The 22,426-nt window shown below is 38.9% G+C and overlaps 1 protein-coding gene across 5 annotated transcripts in view; it reads right to left on the bottom strand.

The window, feature by feature from the left end:
* The window catches only part of LOC119656742 (protein-tyrosine sulfotransferase), a 212,541-nt gene that overhangs the window by 149,763 nt on the left and 40,352 nt on the right, over positions 1-22,426 (bottom strand). For 4 of the 5 annotated variants that reach the window (XM_038063298.1, XM_038063296.1, XM_038063299.1 and 1 more), the window contains exon 2: positions 5,793-5,832. The gene's annotated coding sequence lies outside the window, so the exon portion shown is untranslated. Of the gene's footprint in view, positions 1-5,582; positions 5,602-5,792; positions 5,833-22,426 lie in introns of those variants that run through there. The other variant, XM_038063297.1, reaches the window with a different exon arrangement.

The raw sequence follows: 22,426 nt of genomic DNA, 5'->3' as shown, positions 1-22,426 counted from the left end.
AATAAAAGCCTATCATAATAAAAAAAAAGAATAAAACTATTTAGATGCCCTGTATGCCATTACTTATTTCTTTCAAACCAGTTCAATGGCACATATCCGTACTTGAAAAATAAATAATTACAGATATATCAAGTATTAAACACATATCGTGATACCATCGAAGGCCATAACGGGTCAGTATAATTCTTGCGTGTAGTTCATTAACTGCGGAACAATTCCAAATATTTGGAAAATTATGAAAAGTTGATGACCCTGTTGAAATTATTCATAAGCCGATCGATTTAATTAAATTCTCGCAAGGAGGAGAAAACTATTAGGATTTGCAGATTTGTTAACAGTAATAGTAGTAGGAATAGGTTTAATTATATGAAGTTTGGAAATCATATTGGAATGGCCTTTATTTTATTTGAAAGTCGAGTTGGTTCTGGAGAAAACACATTGTAGATAGGTCGGATCGATTCATAAAAGAGTAAAAGAATTGTGAAAACCACGATAATAATCTATCATAATTACTCGCTTTCAAAATTCTGATGATTTAAGAAGGAAATGCAAATAAGTTTTGGCAATATTGATTGAAAAAGGACAAGTTAATTCAGTAATAATAGAGACGTAACCAAACTATGTGCCTTTGTTGAAAAAAATTTCCCCATAATACATATTTTTCAAATAATAAGAAAAATGTGGATGTTTACCTTCAAGCGATCCAATTATAAAACGAAAAGAATAGCACGAACTCCAGAACTGACTAAACAGACCTGAGCAAACTATTAATCTGAAAGAAAAATTTATTTGATTTGGCTTCCAAGTAATGTTCCACAGCTATAGCGAAGTGTAATAGTTTTAACTTATCATGCATTATTTTTCGGCACCGGCTTACCTCAAGTCTAGTAAGTATAAGTATACCGATACATAACGACGATTTCAACCCAGACTTGTCAAATAGCATAATCTACCATGCATATTGTATTAGTATGTTTTCCCAATGACGACTATCGTAATCGCCTCCACGCAATCAATCCATAGAACGTCGTTACAGAAAACAAAAACTCAATAATACGTAGTTCTTGCTGCCCGTCTGTCTGTTTGATAAATAAAGTATTATTTTTTTTTTCTGAACTTCAGTATGCTTATTGAATAATATTAAATTCTCGCCCTCGCCACTTTCTTCAAAGGGCCATATTGGGCATATACCACTTTAAAATTAAAGCCCGACACCTACAATGACTAACAAATTGATCACGCTTTTGCTGTAAATGGGATCTATTACTAAAACCTTAAAAAACGTTTTGATATTTTCGTGAAATATTGATTTTATTCTAACTATAGAAATAGGAACGTTATTTAAATAATTGTTTTTCAGTGCAAGAAAAATAAACTAAGAGTTATGTAATGCTCCAACATGACCAATGTTGTGAGTTTACACTACTAAATGGGAAAATTAAAGCTAATATTTTGCATACACTCCTTTGACATCTAGTACGTCCTCGATTTCAACAGCCATACTATAAACTAGAGTTTCACAAACTTCCTGTAGTATTGCGTTCCATGCATCCTGCACATTTGGCTACGATTCGATTATTGTCTCTTGTTCCCCTGTCACCGACCGTTTTAAAACAGTTCAGAGGTGTTCAGTGGGATTAGGTCAGGATATTGAAAAGGTCAGTCTAAAGTTTGTTCCGTGCTCCTGGAGCCATTTTATGATTGATTTTATCAACCATGAAATCTTCAATGGTATCAAACAGATAAGAGACCCTTATCATTCTTCTTTCCATCTTCTCCCGCAGTTCCTTTTCTTGTCATTCAGTCCCATCCCAGCCAAGATGCTTCATTTTGGTCCGATTGGACCTTGTAGCCTTCGCCCAGCCATTTTCAGCCCCAGCTTAACATTTTACGCGTTTCTGAGAATACTTCCAGTTTGCCAATGTGTTAAAGACTGTGGCGTATTTTTGCTGCATTTCGGTTTACCTTATTTTTTATAGGCAAATTGGAAATTTCTTCTCATCCATTAAAATCTGCCAATGCGTTTCACCCCCTTAATTTCCTTGCCAATGTTATGGGTTAAGGTCTTGCTCTTTTATTTCACGCCTATTGACGATAACGAGCACCTTAGTGATTAATTTTGAATATATTTGTACGTCTTACCTTTATATTTATGTAATATTTTTAATTTGACACCTTTTTATAAAGCGAACACAGCTGTCAACCACGTCAGAAACTCACAAAATTGAGCACGCGATCATTTGTCACATAAGCCAAAATTACTAAAGCGTTAACTCTGGTTGATCTTAGGAATATGTTGATGATGGAAGTTCTAACACTAAACAACAAAAATATGAAATGCTATTTATAGATTTGTACACATTGAAGCCACAACATTAAATAACAAGTCGGGAAACGCTTGACGTTTCAGGTATAAAAGGTTTTATGTTTTTTATGTGAAAAGGATAACGCAGTTCTCCATTACATGCGTATGCACAAGACTGCCCTCTATCCCGGTGCAAAACTTAGTACTCCTAGGATGAACTTAAAGGGGGTTTTTGAGTAAATTTCTGAAAGTTGGTAATATACCATTAGGAACTTTATTTGAGCAGATATCGGAATGGGACATATTTTGAGGCCTAGATTTCATCTAAGCGCACTTTCCTGATTTTTTTCATATTTTTGAGTTGAGTAGTTTCCGAAAATGAGTCCTGTCTTACTCACGCATTTTGCAATTCACGCCAAAACTAATGTCAGTTTCGAAAAGTACTAATCGAGAGCTTTCATTTCACTATATCCGGTGAAAAAATTTTTTTAAATCCCCTCATTGCATGAGGGGAGCCCCCTTTAAACTCCACCTAAATTTATATTACTCGCTGTATGCGTAGGGTTTCATAGTTCCGACCTGACAACCAAGCCAGCCGTTTTGGAGAAAAGTGCGTGTGTCTGTCACAGACAGACCGTCCATCGATTTTAATGAGGTTTTATTTTACACAAAACCTTAAAAAGCGCAAATAATTCAAGCGTGATCTATCGTGTGAGTCACTGTATATCGTAACATATATTACTGGGAAATTTGATTGATTGATGGACTTAAGGTGGGAATTTCAATCAATTTTTCAAAAAATATAGTATTATACTTTAAACTTGAGCAGCTTGGAAGCTATTTTGAGTTCTAGATATCATATGGACAGATTGTGATTTTTTTCGGATTTTTCAATTTGGTAATATCGGGGCTTCAGAAAGTACTAATCGAGAACTTTCATTTAATACTCCACATGATTATATTTCGCGAAAAAAATCTACTTCCCCCTTAAACTCAATATAGAACGATGCTATTCACAGCATGCGTGGGCACTTACAGTTCCCACTTTTCCACGTGTACGGGAGAGCGGAAGCAACCGAAGCGAAATCTAAAGAAAACAAAAGTGGTGGATAAATAAAGGCCTTTCACAAGAAAACAAAGGAAAGCAAAGGTGCGTATTCGCCCAGAGATAATTGTTACCTCCAGCAAGGACAATCTGTTGTACGCGGACGCAGAAATATCAACAAAATCCGAAAGACCCAGATAGGCAATTTCATGTTTGAGTTGAAAAAAATCAATTTGGGCAAACCACGACAAACAACAACGAATCAATCAAGCTAAGAACTCAATTACTCAATATACAGTATAAGGATTTCGACGAGAAAGGTGTGAATTCGCCTAGAGGTAATTGTTACCTCCAGTAAGGGCAATCAGTCATACGCGGAGATACTAAAAAAGCCAAAGCATGTCACAGTACGTTGGTGAAAACATGATATCTATATACAGTGTAAGGATTTCAACAAAGTAACATGCAGGCAATATGGGGTTGCGTTTACGAAGCTATGTAATCCACCAGCCCAGTCAGTGCCTTTTTGTGGTTAAAAAGAAGCTGTGTGTACGTTTACAGCTGCTACGCTCCACCCAGTCTCCAAAGGCTAGTGATTTTAATGCGTGGGCCCTCGGATGGGTAGCAGAGAGAACAACGCCAAAGGGCAAAGTCTTACCGTAGTCCCAGTTTGGAGAACAGCGTTGCACATTTATCTTACCCAGATAAACTGAGCACGGTGTACAGAGGAACAGCCGTTTTGCCGTCATGATCGTGTCGGATGATGCTATGTTCGTCCTTACGGAAATGATTCGTGAAAGAAAAAAGGAACTTAGAGGCAACTCTAGGCGAAATACTATGGCCAGGAATTTTTGTCCAGAGGACGTAATATGGCAGGTGGCGTGGGATGCGATCAACTCCATGATCGCAACGATCTAGGGTAAATTGCGGAAAGTAAAAAAGGTCAGGAAGGAGCTGCTACGAACGCCGCGCATAGAAGAAAGGAGGCCTAGCTAAAGTAAGCTAACTGTGTTCTGTGATGTAATACCTAATGATAGTTCTACTATCTTTTCAAGATTTCAACCTCCTTAGAAGAAGAAAACGTATAGACAGTATTTTTCTAAGTGTACGTCTTTAAAACAAGTCGGGAAACAAGATGCTATCCGCTTCAAGTATGAAAGATTTTGTTTTCTTATGTGAGAAATTTTCGGTGTACAATTACCCATTCGTACATAGCTAAAAATTCAATATTTTTTCCCTCATATGTTTCTTCTTGTTTTGGAAATGAGGGACTCCTGAGTCCAACCACCTGATGACAGACCAGACCAATTGGGAACAAATTTTCCTCCATTTTGTGGTTCACGACTCCCCTTTTCGAGCTGGCCCAGCAAGTGAATTATGGCCAGTCACAACACTTCTGCAAATCCTTCTGCGGTTCGACATAATAAACTTTGTAATATGCTTGTTTGAATCTAACTGTTAGTGAAGTAGTGAACTACTACGGACTCCCCCACCACGAAAAGGTGGTACCCGATGAAAAGCGATGAATACTCACTCACTTTCCTATATGGAAAAAAAACTGGACGCAGCATTGCATCAACCAGAAAAGAGCTGGAGAAGCAAGAGTAGAAGTAGAAGGGGAATTGTATGGTGCTGGCATCGGAGGATAAAGTTAAACAAAAACGAAACCATGTTCTTGAAATCAGCGAGCAGTAAACGCGAAGAATTTAAATGCGATTCACTGAAAAATTCACCTCTAACTTCTAAAATTGTACACGATTTTAGCAACTGATGAAGAGATTTTTTTTAATCAAAAATTCAATTCAATCAAATTCTGGTACTATGCTCCAAATATTCAACACTTGTGTCAGGCGGGAGTACACTACACACAGCAGACAAATAATAGTAAAGACTCAGAGCTTTCAAGTAATAATGGTAACCACTTTCCACCTACAGCTCTTTCTAACCTCAAATTAGGACTGCCATGACCCTATCTGATACCCAGCCTAACAAAGATGAAACAAGAAAAAGAAGAAATTGATATTCCTCCTTTCAAATCTCATATAGTCCAAAAAGTGCACGTTCCCCACTACTTATGCTTTGAGTAACAATGATCTTTGTCCGGACGTGTGCAACTGTTTGATTCGTTGGGTATTTCGCCTATCAATTTAAATAGAGAAGAGTATAGCGACTAATCAAACTCAAAACCTTGGTGTTATTGATATTAAGCTTGGGACTGAATCTATCTGATACCTTTTCCAAGCCCAATTCATGACTTAACAGGGACCAAGCTTCTCTTCATCATGGCCATGGTAACAGTTGCGTTCGGTCATCGATTTTTCTTGCAGTGGAAACGCCCTACCAATTTAATAAGAATGTCCTTTTCCTTTTGCCCCTATCAGTTAAAAATATATTGAATTTATCATCATTTTTCCCTGCTACTAATAATAGTACTGTACTCACTTTTCCACACGTTATATCCTCCTTGATATATGATCGAATCCTAGAAAGATTAAAATTAATAAACATTAATATTCAGAATGAACCGAAATTATATCAATGAAAAAGGTATAAATTTGTTTATATCCAGCGAATTGGGAGAAATGCATCTCATGAGATCCAGTGATCAGTTTCAACGCTGAAAGGCCGGACAAAGACAAATTCTTTATGCACTGGATTTTTGTTGAGTTGATATCGGAATGGGATGCATTTTGAGGCTTGGATTTCACGTAGAGGCATGAACATAATTTTTTTCGAACTGCCCATTGTGGGTGGCTTTTGAGACTGTCTATTTCGTTCATAAGGAAACAATGTTGAAAGTAAGATCTACTTCAAAAAGCACTTAGTACTATACCCTAAATATCAATTCTAAGACGCCATCAAGGTTTGGTGTAAAACAAAACCTTATTAAAATCAGCTTATTGTCTGTCTGTCTGAACGTCACACGCATTTTTCTCGGGTTACAGCGATTGGCACCAAATTTGGTGAAAAGGTGGGAATTTTGAACGCTTACGCACACAGTGAATTACATCATTCTATGACGAATTTGAGAGGGGGGGGGGGCGACCCCATATATACAAGAGGGGAGTGTACAATTTTTTTCCAAATATTATCATGTAGGGTATCAAATGAAAGGTCTCGATTAGTTCGAAGCCGGTCTTAGTTTTGACATTTCTTGGAAAAGTGGCGAGTGCGGCGGAAGGTCGAAAGTGGTCATTTCTTTCACAGACCGCAGACTCAAAAACTACCCAACCGAAAAATTTGAAAAAAAAATCAAGAAGCTGCCAGTATATGATGCCTAGACTCCGAAATACCCTCCATACCGACATCTATACAAATATAATTTTTAGTAATTAACTGCAAGTTCATCATAGAGTCAATTGCGGCATTATAGCCTGCCCGTTTCTGTCCAAATTCAAGACTTTCAATGCTAGTATCACCCGAAAGTGGATATTCTGACCTAATATATGTGTTAGATACTAATGGGACAAACGTCAACAAAAATGCTTTTTTAAAGGAAATACACAAAAGCTTTCATACCTGAAGCGTTCAGCTTCCGGTTTCCCGATTTGTTTGTTTACTATTTTTGGAATTATTTTTAGATATTGAATATACGACGCAAGTTAAACTTATTTATACATTTATTAGGCAGAACATAATATTAGGTACCATCATTCGTCACTTGAATTATCAATATCATCTGCAGATGAAAACACAGCATCGTCCTCAGAGTCATCCATAGCATTTGAAATGCAACATTTTTTCAACGATTTTTGCACAAATTCTTCCGAAATTTTTTCCATATCGTTGAAATCCATTTAGCAACTGCAGATACGGGGGCCTTCTTTATTTGGCTGAACTGTGTCAAAGGCAAATCTCAGGTGGTTAGCCACTTCATATTTCCTTCTCTCAACTGGTCCTTAAATGGCTTGGGGGTCGGCATGTCGAGAGGTTGGAACTCATAACCTCCGGAATCACAATCATGTCACTGCATAAAATTGACTTAACGTGGTCGGTAGTATGACCGTTGACAGTATCAAGAACCAACATGTTCCTCGTGGAGCGAAGGGATCCTAGCCGTGCATTCTAAACCATCCGCACCAGTCTTCCATGAGTTCGCTTGTCATCTAATCTTTGTTTTGTGCTTTTACAACAGAATGGTTGGATTAAGTGATATAAGGCGGCAGTTTGTTTCCTTCGAGAGTTACGCATGGGATAACAATTACCCTTTGCTTCTCACAGCCGGTGGTTTTAATTTGCATTTCCTTTGAACCCTTCTCCTTAACACTATAATTTGTGGGCATGCCAAAATAAATTGGAGTATCATCTGCATTCCCTATGTGGGATAGTGCATAATTGTTTTCCTTTCTTAAGCCGATTGCAAATTTGTCAGCTTGTTCTGAAAATCTGGTGGCAATTTTCGACAAATTGATCTTGGACATCACAAACATAAACTTATCACATTACCCCTTAAATGGATGTAAGTTCTGGATGCCCAAAACACTCACTTGTTTTTTGCCTTCAGCATATCAGCATTTATCGAGAAACAAGCCTTTCCTTCGTTGGTTAGTATATAGCTGGTATACTGCTTCATCCACATCAGGATATCTAATACTTTGCAACTAAACAATCTTCTTTTCTCTTTTTTTCCAATGACGCAAATTATTCTCTTTTTAGCAGCAAATTGTCGTGAATTTCTCCACACAACTACACTTTCCACTTGAAAGCTGGGTCGTAGTGGAACCTATGATTTCCCGTCATCGTGAACAAATAAAACCGGTGGTGCTAAAGCAAGGTGATCCCATACCTAGCTATTAATAAACAAATGATCATTGTGTTGACAAGGCCGTGTTTACTCAACTGGAGACAACGTGTAGGAGCCGGGAACCAAATTTTGTCAAAATAAAAACACATCAAATTTAAAATGCACCTCGCTTTTTGAAGCACGAAAATTGCAGAAAAATGTATCAACGCACATACAAAATTTCATACCAATTGGTGTCAATATTTACGAAGAAACTCATGTAACAGATAAAAGGACCGACAGCCCAATGGATAGAGAGTAAACCGATTTTCATAAGGTTTCGTGTTGCACAGGACCGTCAAAATGTGAATAAGGACAAAATAATAATGTTATCTGCTTTTCGACCCCAAAGGTACGGGAGAACGTCCAATATTGGTGACGCAAAATCAAGCCAAAAATATTCTGCATTGAAAGTTAATCATCAATTGCTAAACCCCGAGATAATAGTGAAGCTTAAACAGTCGAATGAGGCCTCCACCCAAATATAGCTTCTATGAGAACTAGTGACCTAGTTTCCCCTAAAAAAATTTGGTACTTTATTGCAACGATTGACCACAATTCTACAACTGCAATGATAATTGATTAAAAATTCAATAAAAGTCAGTGAAATGTGTATATGCTGCATTGGCATTACGAATTAATGTTGATCGCAAAGCGTACGTATTGTATATTTTTCCCAAAGAAAAACAAATCGTAAATACTTCCAAAAGGATGAAAATGTGTGAAAACTAGAAATTTATTTCTTGCTGACTGGAAAAATTTTATTATCTCAACAATTTATTTACCCAATAACATTTTCACATTTCGATGCGTCCAATTGAATTTAATTGCACGCAATTTTATAATCTGTCAGAAACGAAGAATTCAGGGCTATAAAATTGAACCAATTTTATGTCATGTAGTTGGAAGCATTGAAATTTACGGACAATTTATGGTTGGAATAATTGCGAATCGTAAGTGATTTGAATTCTTCTCTCATGCATACATTGTAGAGCTAGACTCGTTGTGCTGATCACGTACGGGGTTTAAGTTTCTAAAATGACTGTAATAAAACCATGCAATACGAAAGCGTACTGAAAGGCTAATGGGAAATATTTAATTGAATGTTGTTCCCAGAATCCATCTGATCTGATCTGATCTGATACTATCAAACAAATATGATTTGTGCTTCAGAAATGTTTTTGAAGCTGTTCTGCACGTAATTATCAACCAGTTACATCAACCGATATGGTATCTAAGAACTCCTACGTAAAACATCAAACTGGAATTTCGCAGTGATAAGGAATTCCATTAGAGAAAAAATGAACTATTTCCACATATTAATACCGACGTACAATTTAGATGGTAGCAATATGAAATTGCTTATCATAGTTCCCGATAAATAGACAAGCAACGTTAATTGAAAATGAGCGTAAACATCAAAGTTCAATCGATTTCATTCAACAACAACTCTCATCAACTCAACGAACACCCAACAAAATATTAGGTTTTTGTTGAATTGAACTGCACTCTATGCATATTATCCATTAGCAACACCAGAAAAAGCCATCACTTTCAAAACTGATATCAAAATGATTCATAAGCATTTGATATTATACAACATGTAATACCTTGCTCATGGTGCTCATTCATAATAATAATAATTCTTCCAAGAAACCGAAAATCTGCTTTAGGAAAATAATCCAAAAATAATTATAAAGCAAGGACCTTAAAATGAACTTCTAGTCAGATCTGTTTTAGAAGCTAGGTATCCTAGGACAAAGCATTACTTTCAGAATCACCCAGGATCAATTGTAACAACTTAAATCGAGCCTAATTCTATTCATACATTAATGTAAATATGTATACTTGCCCCGCTATTGAAGGCTTATTACTTGCATAGCACTAAGTGCGGTGATTAAAATTAATCTCATTAAATATGAAATATGAGAGGTATGAAAAATAAGAGACCAGGGACTAAGGGGATCTACAATCATCAAGCAGGAAAAGTAGAAGACGGGAAAATGTTAAAGAGCTTATAGTAGGACGAGTGACAACGAAGCACTAGGCTTTTGGAGTTTTTGACACTAGATAAAGGGTAAGCATGTGGGAGGAAATATTTCATCTTCGTCAAAGCACTCTATGCCAGAACTAGAAGAAAATCTCACCTATCATATGAATTCGAAAAGAAAACAGACAAAATATATTAAGTATTTCATATACAATAAAAGACAAGTTTCCATAGTTTACAAAACGGAAATCAAATAATTTTCACCCTCTCCCTTGAAGTAGTTAACAAAGGTGAGCTCACCACTACGGGGGAAATAATTTTCCTGTGACTTTATCTTACAAATAGTAAACAATATAATGTATTTATCGAGTTATTTCAGTAATTATAGAAACCAATTAAAAGATAAATGCTATCTCAATCAAGTACTATAACGAGTGAAATGTGGACTTATCTGGAAAACTATACAGTCAATAAAAACGAATATAAGTAAATAAGAACTTGCAATTACAGTAAAAATATTATTTCAAAGTACAACTGTAGAATAACCCAGGTAAAATGAGTGTACAAATACTTAACATAATTCTAAAAAGCAATTCTCATTGAGTCAACACCTTCTGGAAGCTGAAACTTAAAAGTACAATATCTTAACATCACATTTGACGGTGCATTAGTCGAAGTGATTGAGCATCGGCCTCTCAATCTCGTGCCTCGGATTCAAATCCTGGGTGCGTCATGGATGACTTTGTTTGTCTCAGTAGTTACCCCGCCGCTAAAGACTTATCACTTTTGATGAAAGCGAGCCTGGGTGCGTAGGGAGTGAGTTGACATGAATTATACCTTACAGTGAAATATGGCAATTAGTAATTGAACAGGTCCACGCGTAGGAATTTAAGAGCAGTAGTCCTGGCCGATGTTGGATTACTAGTTTGTATACTTCTACTGGGCCTGCCTGGCGCCTTCTTGCTTTTCATAAAGAGCCTCTTTCAACGATAAAGGAGCTGGAAGAGGTAGAGTTGGTATCCCGATAGAGATATACAAACTGGTGCTCCCACAAGAGCCAGGCCTACTACTCGGCGCATTCAACGCCTACAATGCCCTTCTCGTTGGAAGGTGGCGCGGTTTGCGTGTCTTAATATCCACCACTTTGTATGCTTGACACTGCCGAGAAAGTGCTCGAAAAGCTCATCAAATGCCTTCAATTCCGAAAGATGGAAATACATTCTAGGCACACTAGACAATACTTTCCACGTGCCGAGCTATCTCTCGCTCCTGCTCTATGAGACGCTAGAGGGTCAGAGGCGAATGGAGGTCACGTCAGGCCGGACCTCTGAAGCGCTTCCTATGATAGTCTGCTTAGACTCGACTCGCCAGAAAAGTCGCGCCTAAACGGTTATGCAGATGATGACGGGGCGCTTATTGCTGGATGCACTGTATAACACGCGCGAAGCATACTTGGCACATTGATGCGACGGGTAAGCGGAGGATGACTGCTCACGGTTTCAACCATGCAAAAGTAATCATCATCATCAATGGCGCAACAACCGGTATCTGGTCTAGACCTGCCTTAATAAGGAACTCCAGACATCCCGGTTTTGCGCCAAGGTCCACCAATTCGATATCCCTAAAAGCTGTCTGGTGTCCTGACCTACGCCATCGTCTTCTTTTTCTACCATAGATATTGCCCTTATAGGCTTTCCGGGCTGGATCATCCTCATCCATACGGATTAAGTGACCCGCCCACAGTAACCTATTGAGACGGATTTTATCCACAGCCAGACGGTCATGGTATCGCTCATAGATTTCGTCATTATGTAGGCTGCGGAATCGTCCATCCTCATCCATCCTCTGCCGTTGGCGAAAGGAATTCCTGATTTAAAAGCTCCGCAAGGAAGGAGAGTTCGGGTACTAGCCCGAAGTAATGTGGTAAACGGTGCCAGGGTAGCTCTCTGACGATGGCAAGGTGTTTAGTTGGCAGTCCGACAGCGTGCCGTTGTGAGAGTCCAACATTCTAAAAACGCATTCATCTACCACAAAAAACAATGCAGCTTCCTGAAAATGTCCGTCTTCATTTGCTTGTATGCCGCTATGCTATTTAGTTCGACAATATAAGTTAGTTTTATTCCAGTTGAACAAAAATTTACATATCTACCCTTTACCCTCAAAGTACACAACGGTTTTGTCTAAAACAAAACCATATTAGAATCGGTTTACTCTCTGTCTTTTTTTGAGGAGGTGGAAATTTTCAAAAGACATTGGTCTGGACACGCCAGCATGTGGGATTCTTACCCACTAAAACCATCCTCAACTCCTCCCAAGGCCCGTGGAACCACCATAAGGTATTACATTACGGGTCGGAGTCAGCTCTCTTTAGCTTGGCCACCTTTAGTTTCTATGCGGCGTACGTAACCACGCTTTTCTAGTCTCCTCTACCTTTCGCAATTTGCTCTGGATAGATGCAACCATAGAGTTAATCGCATTCCAATCTTCCTGACATGCTAGCATTCTTCGCACCAGATTTTCTGGAACAAGCACCTCTCCTAGAGTCTCCTCTAGGTTCCCGAGATGACGAGTGCTACAACATCTGAGACAATCCTGAATGCCGAGCACACCCTTAGGGCTGTTCTTCTGTAGACTGCACTCAGTTTGTTAGCGTTAAATGTGATCTGCAAAGGCTTTCCCCAAGTGGGATCTGCATAGAGCAGGATTGAACTCACTAACCTAGCTATAAGCAACCTGGAAGCATGCCGTGGCCCTCCCACGTTCGGCATCATCCTTTCCAGGGCCACACTTGCGGTGGATGCTTTGTCATAAGCATACTGCACGTATCGCTTACGGCTGAGCTTCCCGTCTATCATCACCCCCAAGTATTTGATGGCAGGCTTAGAAGTGATGATATGATTCCCAATTTAAATACAGGCATAATTTCTTTTACGCTTGGTGATGAGGAGTACTTCCATTTTTTCTCCGCAAGTATCAGACCAGAACTCTCTAACCAACCCTTAAGAGCACTGATCGTTTTGCATGAGTATAACTCAGAATCTTCGAGATCCTTTGCGACTACAACCAGCGCTATAATCGTCGACGTAACTCACCACCGTGGCTTCCTTCGGAGGGGTAAGATTAAATACATGGTTGTATATGATGTTCCACACCAGTAAGCCAAGTACAGAGCCCTATGGAACACCCGCACAGACAACGTACTCCTGAGGTCCGTCATTAGTATCATACTAAAGCCTCCGTTCTTGTTATTAGCTGTTGACAGGTTATTAGGTTTCTAATTGACCGAATTGAATGCATTTTTCACATCCAGGGGCATTACCACGCAATATTTGCTAGTACTACCCTTTTCGTGGATTGCATCTTCGGCCAAGCCGGTAACCATTTTGATGGCATCAATGGTTGATCTGGCTTTACGGAACCCATACTGTCGATCTGAGAGGCCTCTCGGGCTGTCAACAACCGGGAGTAATCTATTGTAGATTATTCGCTCTAGCATTTTCCCACAGTGTCCAAAAGCAAATAGGTCTGCAGGAGGTTGGCTCACCTGGAGGTTTACCGGCCTTATGCAGTACTACAAACTTTCGTTGCTTCCATGATGCTGGGAATATCCCCTCGGACATGCACGCTTCGAACAACTCAGCGAACATGTCCGGTCTGGATTTCACGACAAGCTTTAGGGAGCTATTCAGCACGCCATCCAACCCGGAGCTTTGTTATCTCCTAGTCTAGCGCAAATCTCCAGCAGCTCGTCACTGGTAACTGCATTCAGATGTCGCTGCAAGCTGTCAGTGCCCTCCTCTTGCTGAGGAAATAAAGCCTGTATAATGTTTAACAAAAGTGAAGGGCACGTGATCTGCAGAGATGAACGGCCCCTGCATCGCCCTATCACGATTCTATAGGCGCTTCCCCTCAGGTTTACGTTCGGTTCCGAACAGAGCTCCTTAAAGCATTTTCTCTTGCTTCGTTGGCTGGCCCGCTTGAGCATTTCGTGGGTTTCCTTATAGGCACGCTCTTCTTGCACTTGGTCGATTCTGCCTACCGCCCTTTGAGCCGCTCTTCTGATCCACCAGTAGTTTGATCTTCTACTGGTGAATGAACACCTCCTCGGCCTGGACGCATCACACGCTTTGATGATGCATTGGGCCACATGGACCGCTCTTTCCGTAGGGGCGCCTGCTTTATTAGGATGGTCTAGTCACACCTCTATGAAGGTCTGCTCATCCAGAGCGGTTGTAAATCAGCCTGATAAGTTTTTCGGTTTCGAGCATGCAAAATATCAGCCTCGATTGAGGCTTACTCCCTTTTCTGAAAGGTGTTTACATAACCTTCGTTTGCCAGAATTATATCCAACTGTGCAAAAGCGTCTATTAGACTGGTCTGTCTGTCTGTCTGTCCGTCACACGCATTTTTCTCGGAGACGGTTATAGCGATTGACACCAAATATAGTCATGTGGGGTATCAAATGAAAGATCTCGATTAATACTTTCCGAAACCGGTCTTAGTTTTGACATTTGCTGGAAAGGTCGGGAGTGCGAGGGATTGAAATTGATCATCTCTTTAACGGACCCATTCTCAGAAACTACCCAACCCAAAAATCTGAAAAAATTCAGGAGGATGCCACTATATGGTGCCTGAACTCCGAAATACCCTCCATACCGATATCAATAAAAATTTTCGGTATTGTTAAATTACGCATAATTTTGTACTCTAATAATCAACTTAAATGGGTATCCAGTAAGTATCTAATATGTAGTAAGACATTACTATTAACACGTTATTGAAGGAATATTGGGAGATGGGGAAGGATATTTTGGGGCTTAGATATCCTAGAAGGGTAACATTATGATTTTTTTTTTTGGTTTTTTCGATTAGATACTTAGTTGAGCCCTTGTTTTTAGTGTGCACTTTGAAGCCCGCTCTCCCCTTTCATAGCTAATGTTAAAACTATGACTTGCTTCGAAAAGTACTAATCAAGCCTCATAGTAGCGAAAACCTGCTTGAACCCCACTCCTTGTTTTTATCTCAGGGAGAGTCTCAGGGGGCTCAACGATGTCGTTCACTGCATAACCCGGGGCTTCTTCCTTCAATATTCCGAACAAATTTCATGCCAATAAGTGAAATCGCTTCCGAATAAATTGCATTTAATAGACAGGCAACACCACAACATTAAGAAAGAACAAGTCGGAATACCGGAAGCTCGCGCTTCGAGTATAAAGGTTTTGTGTTCATCTTATGTAAGAAATTTCAACGCACATTTTTCTATCCGTATATAGCTACAAATCCAACACAATCCTTTATATTTTTTCAAACTACGAGACATACGTACGTGTTACAGCCATAGATATTACGCTCACCCGAAACAAACAAACTGGCTATTTCCGAATACTGTACACATATATGCACGTATATAAATTGATCATACCCATATTTCCGATTTACTTCTTATATCTATTTGAATTAGGCACTACCCGCAAAGTTCATTAGCACGCATATATTGTATTATATGTACGTCTGGTTGACAAATAACTAAAAAACTAAAACAAAATAATTCTCTGGGACCCAATTCATAAGAACTCATTTTGTTGTGGTATTGACAAATTGATATGTGATGATGACGTCATGCAGGTTGTAGAGTGCACGAAATTCATAAAAAATTGTAAAGTTTCACCCCCTATGACTTTGTTAATAATGGTTGGATTTTCTTCAAACTTGACCAAACTGTGCACTATGTTCTTCATTACACGCACGCCAAATTTTGTACTTTTGGAATGAACATAAGGGGAATGCCGGGTAAATTTCTAAAATGTGGAAATATACTATTATTAACTTTATTTGTGCAGATATCGGAACCGGATATATTTTGAGGCCTAGATTTCGTAGAGATACACTACTGTGATTTTTTCAGATTTTTCGGTTGGATAGGTTCTGAGAACGAGACCTGTAACACTTTTTGGGGGTCATATTTTGAGCCCTCACGCGCCTATGTTTCACCCAACATCAAATATTGAACCAGTTTCGAAAAGTACTAATTGAGACCTTTCATTTGATACCTCACATGGCTATATTCTGTGAAAAAAAAAATTTGCACCCTCCATTCACATGTATGGGAAGCCCCCCCTTAAACTTAACAAAAGATGGCGCCACTTACTGCATGTATTACATGCTCTCACCAATTTTCGTAACAATTGGTCCGGCTGTTTCCGAATAGATCGGGTGTGACAGACAGACAGACAGACGGACAGCCAGACACCGTCTCGATTCTAATAAGGTTTTGTTTCATTTTGATACCTCCTTATTTTACCTCCAAAAAGGTCAAATAAAACCATTCGCAGATCATTTGACCTGATTTCAAGCGAGTACGAAAAATGGGGAAGATTAAAAAATCAGCATGATTGTACGCCTTATAGCTCGGGTCAAGCGGCTTTAATTACGAGTATCTTTATGGAACTGATTCACAACTGCTGCTCAATTACGAGCAGAATTCTTGGCAGGAATAACGTGGTTTAGTCTAAGAACGGTTTAGCCATCGGTCAATGATATAGACCTTAAAATTCGAAAACCCGCTAAAACCGTTTTTATTTATTTATTTTTTGATAATTCTATCATGATTTTATAATCATAATTTCTCAACAAGATAATTCCTTTATGTATACTACCAAGAAGGTAAAATCATATTTTCAAGAGAAACAACTTGAAATTCTAACGGCGCTATCCGTCCGATCCGAGCATTTCTCATGTGGCTTTTTTCTTTAATTAAAAATAATTGAATTCATAAAAGAAGATGCCAAAATTCTCAAATTTATGTGGTCTTTAGCGAAATTCGATCACCTCATAAGAATTAGTTATCCCATCTGAATACCCGATGTCCTTAGAAGAGGAGATCATTGAAATTTTTCGAATTTTCCTGGCACAATAAATACATCACTCACAATAGTCCACATTTGGTATCAACTATCTCTGAAGCATTTTTCACTTCCGCCGAGCAGCCGAACTAAAAACGAAAATTTCTACGAATATAGAATTTACGCCAATTTAACGAAAAGACAGTGGAATAGAGATTCTCATCAACTTGCTTCTTACTGGAAATTCTTAGTAGAACGATACGATGAACGAACGGCATATTGTTCCATCCTGGTCCAAAAAACTTTCAATGTCCCATCCGTCATTTTCATATCTCGAACGACAGAAATAACAAACAATTTTGATCTACATATAAATGGAGGACTCCAAACAACCTAAACTAAAGCCCATTCAAATACCCTCTATATTGCCCAATTAAAACTAATTTAACACCATCTTGCTGGCCGTTGAAGGATTCCTCCAATAAATCGTGTGTCACAATCACACTGAAATCGCCTACACAAAATCATTTAGTCAGTCATCAACACTAACCCAGCAGAATCAATATATCTAATTGATTCAACCAACATAACTTTTGTCCCGAATCACATTATCCACTCGACGACCGTTGTCTAGACAGCTGTTGACTCTAACAGGAAGAGCTATCCTTTGGTTCTAATCCGCCCACATTGCACCCTCCGGGACATCTGCTGCTAAATGTATATATTTTCTATATTTGGTAACTGTTTGCACACCATATCAGAACTCATAAATCTCATTCGAGTGCCCAAACAAAAAAAAGATTGTGACATACCCTCAACGCGATGTGATTAAAACATTTCTTGAAATGATGGCGTCACATTATCGCCCAAAAACAGAGAAAAAACCTCTTCATCGTTAGGCAAAACCGTGAATGTACCTCATTTTATCACTTTCGTCACCAGAGTCAACAAAGCATCATAGCTTCCACATACTTAAATCGTAATAGGTCTGGGAACACCCATCCAAGCCTTAATTCAACCATCGTTTCACTAAAGCTAGAATCTTGACATCGTCATTAATCTGAATAAAAATTCTATTCAGAGTATCTTGTACTGCGCGATGATTATCTCACACTCCCCCTGCTACACAAGAGCGTGCTCCATACAATGACAGTCCATCGAATGGAAAGCGTATTTGGATCGGGTCGCGTTGTGGGAAGTTACATTTCCAAGGGGCACTGAAAACAAGGTCACAGACTATCATAGCACCACTATCTTTGCACTCTGAATCTTTTGTGATGATACACTTTGTACAGAGCCTCGTCTACAATATGACATGTGTATATGGGTATGTACAATGTCATTTAATAAAAAGCCGACATTTTCGTTTGATGACATATAGTTTAGATATGAAAGTGTGGAAAACATGGATTTAGGAAAACTGCATATTAATCAAGATGCAATATTCGGCGTGAACTGTATTGACAAATCTGCTAATGCAACAAGATATGAGCTTCTTGTAAATCCCGGACCTGATAAAGAACTCATTTCCGAAGACATATCTGATTCGACAGACTTGGGTAGGTTCAAATCAAACAATCTAGACATTTAGTAACTAACAGTTATTAGATGTAAATAAAGAATAGAATGAAGATGAATAATCAGTCTTCATGAATCAGTTTAATTCAAAAACAGGAAAAAATATCTGGTAGGTGTGTTACATCGTAGAGTTGTTGTTTATCATAAAACCACACACTAGAAATTGGAAGGAATGTGCACATTTCTTCCGAATGTTTGGATGAAGGCATGTATTGTTCAAGTGCTTAGAATGCATGTACAGCATTTTCAAATAGAACAAAGACTGACATAATAAGAAAAGAAAAAAGTTATTAATAGAATAGCTGAATTTTATTCTGTTAGTCCCGCTTGGAGATTATATGCTCTCGTTGAAACCTTAGCTTTGGCATATTCAGATAAAAGCCTACACAGAAAACAGCGTCGTCTGGTTTCCAAAGAATACCCGGATTATGTGATGAATAATATAAATTCAACGGTATTCTTCCCGCCTTTCAAAACTCCAAGTGGGTGTATAATGGCCTACAAATACAAAAAATCAGGAATGCGATAAGATGAAATGATGGACAAAATAATTACCCTCCCTTCCTCAAAAGAACTTTTAAAAATTGGAAAATAAGCCCGTAGCAAAATCTCCACCTTTAGTCAGTCAAGCTGGGGATCAAAGACCGATTATGTCTGTCGAGCTATTGAAAAAAAGGAATCAGCCAAACTGTGGAATCTGTGGAGTCAGACTAACTCAAATAAACTTATCATATTGTCTATTCCGTTTGAAGGATTTGTTTTTTTCCAGTGGATTTTGATTATTACCACTAAATTGTATTCAAGCCGGGACCCTTCAAAATTAATCCTAATACTGCTAGGGATAATTTGGTAATACGATACATAATTTTTAAATCCTCCATTATCTGAAAGAAATTCATTAGCTGGGGACATTCTAAGCATCGGCTAATAAACCCAATCCTCGACAAATCTTTGACTACCACTCTGAGGAGACGTTTTCTTAATTAGGAAGGAGGTTTTATAGGTAACTCACGTGCACGTTTATGTTTGGAAACACGGTTTTCTTTTCATTGGTTCAGTTGAGAAATTACCCTCTTCAAAAAAGTGATTGAAGCTTTCGATCAGGTTAGTATAACCCCCAGATATTTCACTGCTTCGGAAAGTTGAAACATTATGCCACCCATCTTTGGGAGACAAAGACCATTCAGTTTTCTCCTTTTGTAAATAATACCATTGTGGTTTTATTTGCATTTCCTGAAAGCTCAAACTTGCGGCACTATAATAATAATAACATCGGTTGGCACGAAAATCCAATTGAATTAGGTCCTTGAAATGTGTTGGAACACTTCATTCAAGACCGTAACGCTACACAACTACACGATTACAGCGCCCTGTGGCATGATGATTACCCTGATTTGTACTCATTCACAGCTAAGTTAACTGGAGTGAGTCGATCAACATACTCCCCAGCTCAACGCTCTTATTGCAGATGTGAGGGAGGGCGAACTTGATACTCTTAAGCACCGGTACCCCGGAAAATTCCGAGAAACAAAGCAGAATTTATTACTATGCATACAATATTCAGGGAAGCAGAAACTGTCGCATAAAACTACAATTTCGGTACCGTACACCTTATCAGGTGTATGTGGTCTCAAGTCTCTGGATGAACCCGTGGGGGACGTTAACGTTAACGTTCTTGACCGAATAACATCCGATCAACTTCCACCTACTTAAAGGTGGAAGTTCATCGGATTAAATGTTCAATTACCACACCATGCGAATACGGGCTACTTCTACAAACAAAAGCGAAACCATTTCGGCCAGCAATGCGCTCAAGCGGATTTAAACCGCTGTGGCTGACGGCCTCCCGGCGAGCCGTTCACTGCAGCTGCTCCTTCTACTAATTCGTCAATCCGGGTATTCTGAGTTTTCCCCAGTACTTGAAAGAAGGCGATGATTGCCAAGAAGGAAATTCATCTTGAGTGTAACAACTGCAGGGGTATTTGCATGCTTATTCCCTGGTTAGGATTAAGGCAAAAAACGCATGACGACGGGATACTTCAGTTGAGGGGCACACAGGCGATGATGAAGCTGCACTGCCAATTTTCGCCCCTTTATTGGGATAGCTTTTCCCTAGTGTTTGAAGACAGTTAATGTGGATGAACATTTTAGATATCCCGACGCCCCTCGATTCGTTGTTGTTGAGATGTCTATATTTTCAAACTGTATACAAAACAGAGAACGCTGCACTCGGGTTTCATGTTTTACAGCCCCACATGTGCTATCGAGCCGGTATTTTGTTTCTATTCAGATTTGTTTTCCATGTGGTTTTCGATAAGCCTTCATAGCAGCTTCTATATTTGCGAATGGACCTATATGGTCATTTTTGCTAATTTATTTAAGTTTTTATGCTGGAACCGCCCTCTTCGTCGAATCCAACTAATCAGGAAAATAGCCTAATCCACCATGTCTTTACATTCACCTGTCTCTTACAATACACTCGTCAATATAATGAATTAAATTAACTCGACATTAGTGATGTTCAAATTAATATTTCACTACAAATCGCCCTTAACCAACTGTCACCCCCTCCCCAACCAAACAACATGTCAAAATCACAGGATACAACCTAACCTCACTGAAAAGTAGTGATGATATAGAGGACATAGAAAACATAATGGACGCAAACAAACAAGCCACTTCTCTCATTAATACCGAAAACAAGCTTCGCCTAATCCATTCAAACAACCATTCGTTGATAAACAGGCTCCGTCGACCTTGGCAAAGCGCTTTCAATCTCTATGTGAAAACGTTTGTGAATAGCCTTTCTTCTAAGATTCGATATTCACTATGCGCAAAACGGAATAATTGAAACAAACTGTTCACCGATCAAGAAAAAGATTCACAAAAACTAGTCGCTGTAGTCAACACTCATAGGTTTTAAAGGCTCTATTATGACCGTGTTCTTTACCAATATTGCTGCCGACTACGTCCAAAGCGGTTTATTCTCTACATTTTTTACTTCAAAAAATAAAATTTTATTAACGATAGCGTCGCTAAAGAATAACAAAATTCTTAGTTCCTGCGGGATTTGCAAAAACATGTTAAGAAACTGCAGCCCTAACATTGGTGCTCACCTTAATATTATTTTCAATAACTGTTTGAATAATGCCCACTTGTTGTTTGATTCAGCTATGGCGCCTTTTCTTAGTTATGCTTTCTTTCGAAACATTTAGCTTCTTTTTGGAACTAAAGTTCTGGGTAAGTACTTGCAGAAAAGGACAGTTTTAGCTCATATCGAGGCTGGCAAACTGGCTCGCCAAGGGTGTGGATCCACAATAATGGGACAGCATTTAGCATCCGGCCATTATGTCTACTCAATCGGCAGGCAAAAATCTTTATAAAAACCGCAGGGCTTCTGGAGCTACCTTTTCATTGCCTCTTAAGAATTGGGACATGGAAACTCTAGTTGGGCCTTTAACAGGAGACTGCTCCTTAAACTGTGGGGTAGTTACCTCGGCTATAAGTAGCTAATGTGAGAAAGAAGAGACGGCGCTGCACTTCATATGAAGCTGGCCGGTTTACTCAGACCTCACACGAAGGTACGAAAAATCTGCTCTGGAAAATGTACCCAGATTCACAAAAACCTATGAACCCTATGAATAGACCATTTAGGGATACTGAATAGACCATTGTAGGGACCATTTTAGGATTAGAACTGCGACTCGAACTATGTAACAATATTAAGGAGCGTCCTTTAAGTCAATCATCTACGACTTCTTGAATGCTGCACTTTCTGAAGATATACTTTTCCCATAGCCAATTTTTTAATCACTATAGCCAATCGCTGCGGACGCGAGGTTTTTGCAATCCTAGGGCCGTTTCCTTCAATATTGGTTCGCCT

This window comes from Hermetia illucens, chromosome 5, assembly GCF_905115235.1.
Source record: "Hermetia illucens chromosome 5, iHerIll2.2.curated.20191125, whole genome shotgun sequence".
NCBI lineage: Eukaryota > Metazoa > Arthropoda > Insecta > Diptera > Stratiomyidae > Hermetia > Hermetia illucens.
The sequence above is the reverse complement of the archived record's forward strand: the minus strand, read 5'-3'. Positions and strand labels throughout refer to the sequence as shown.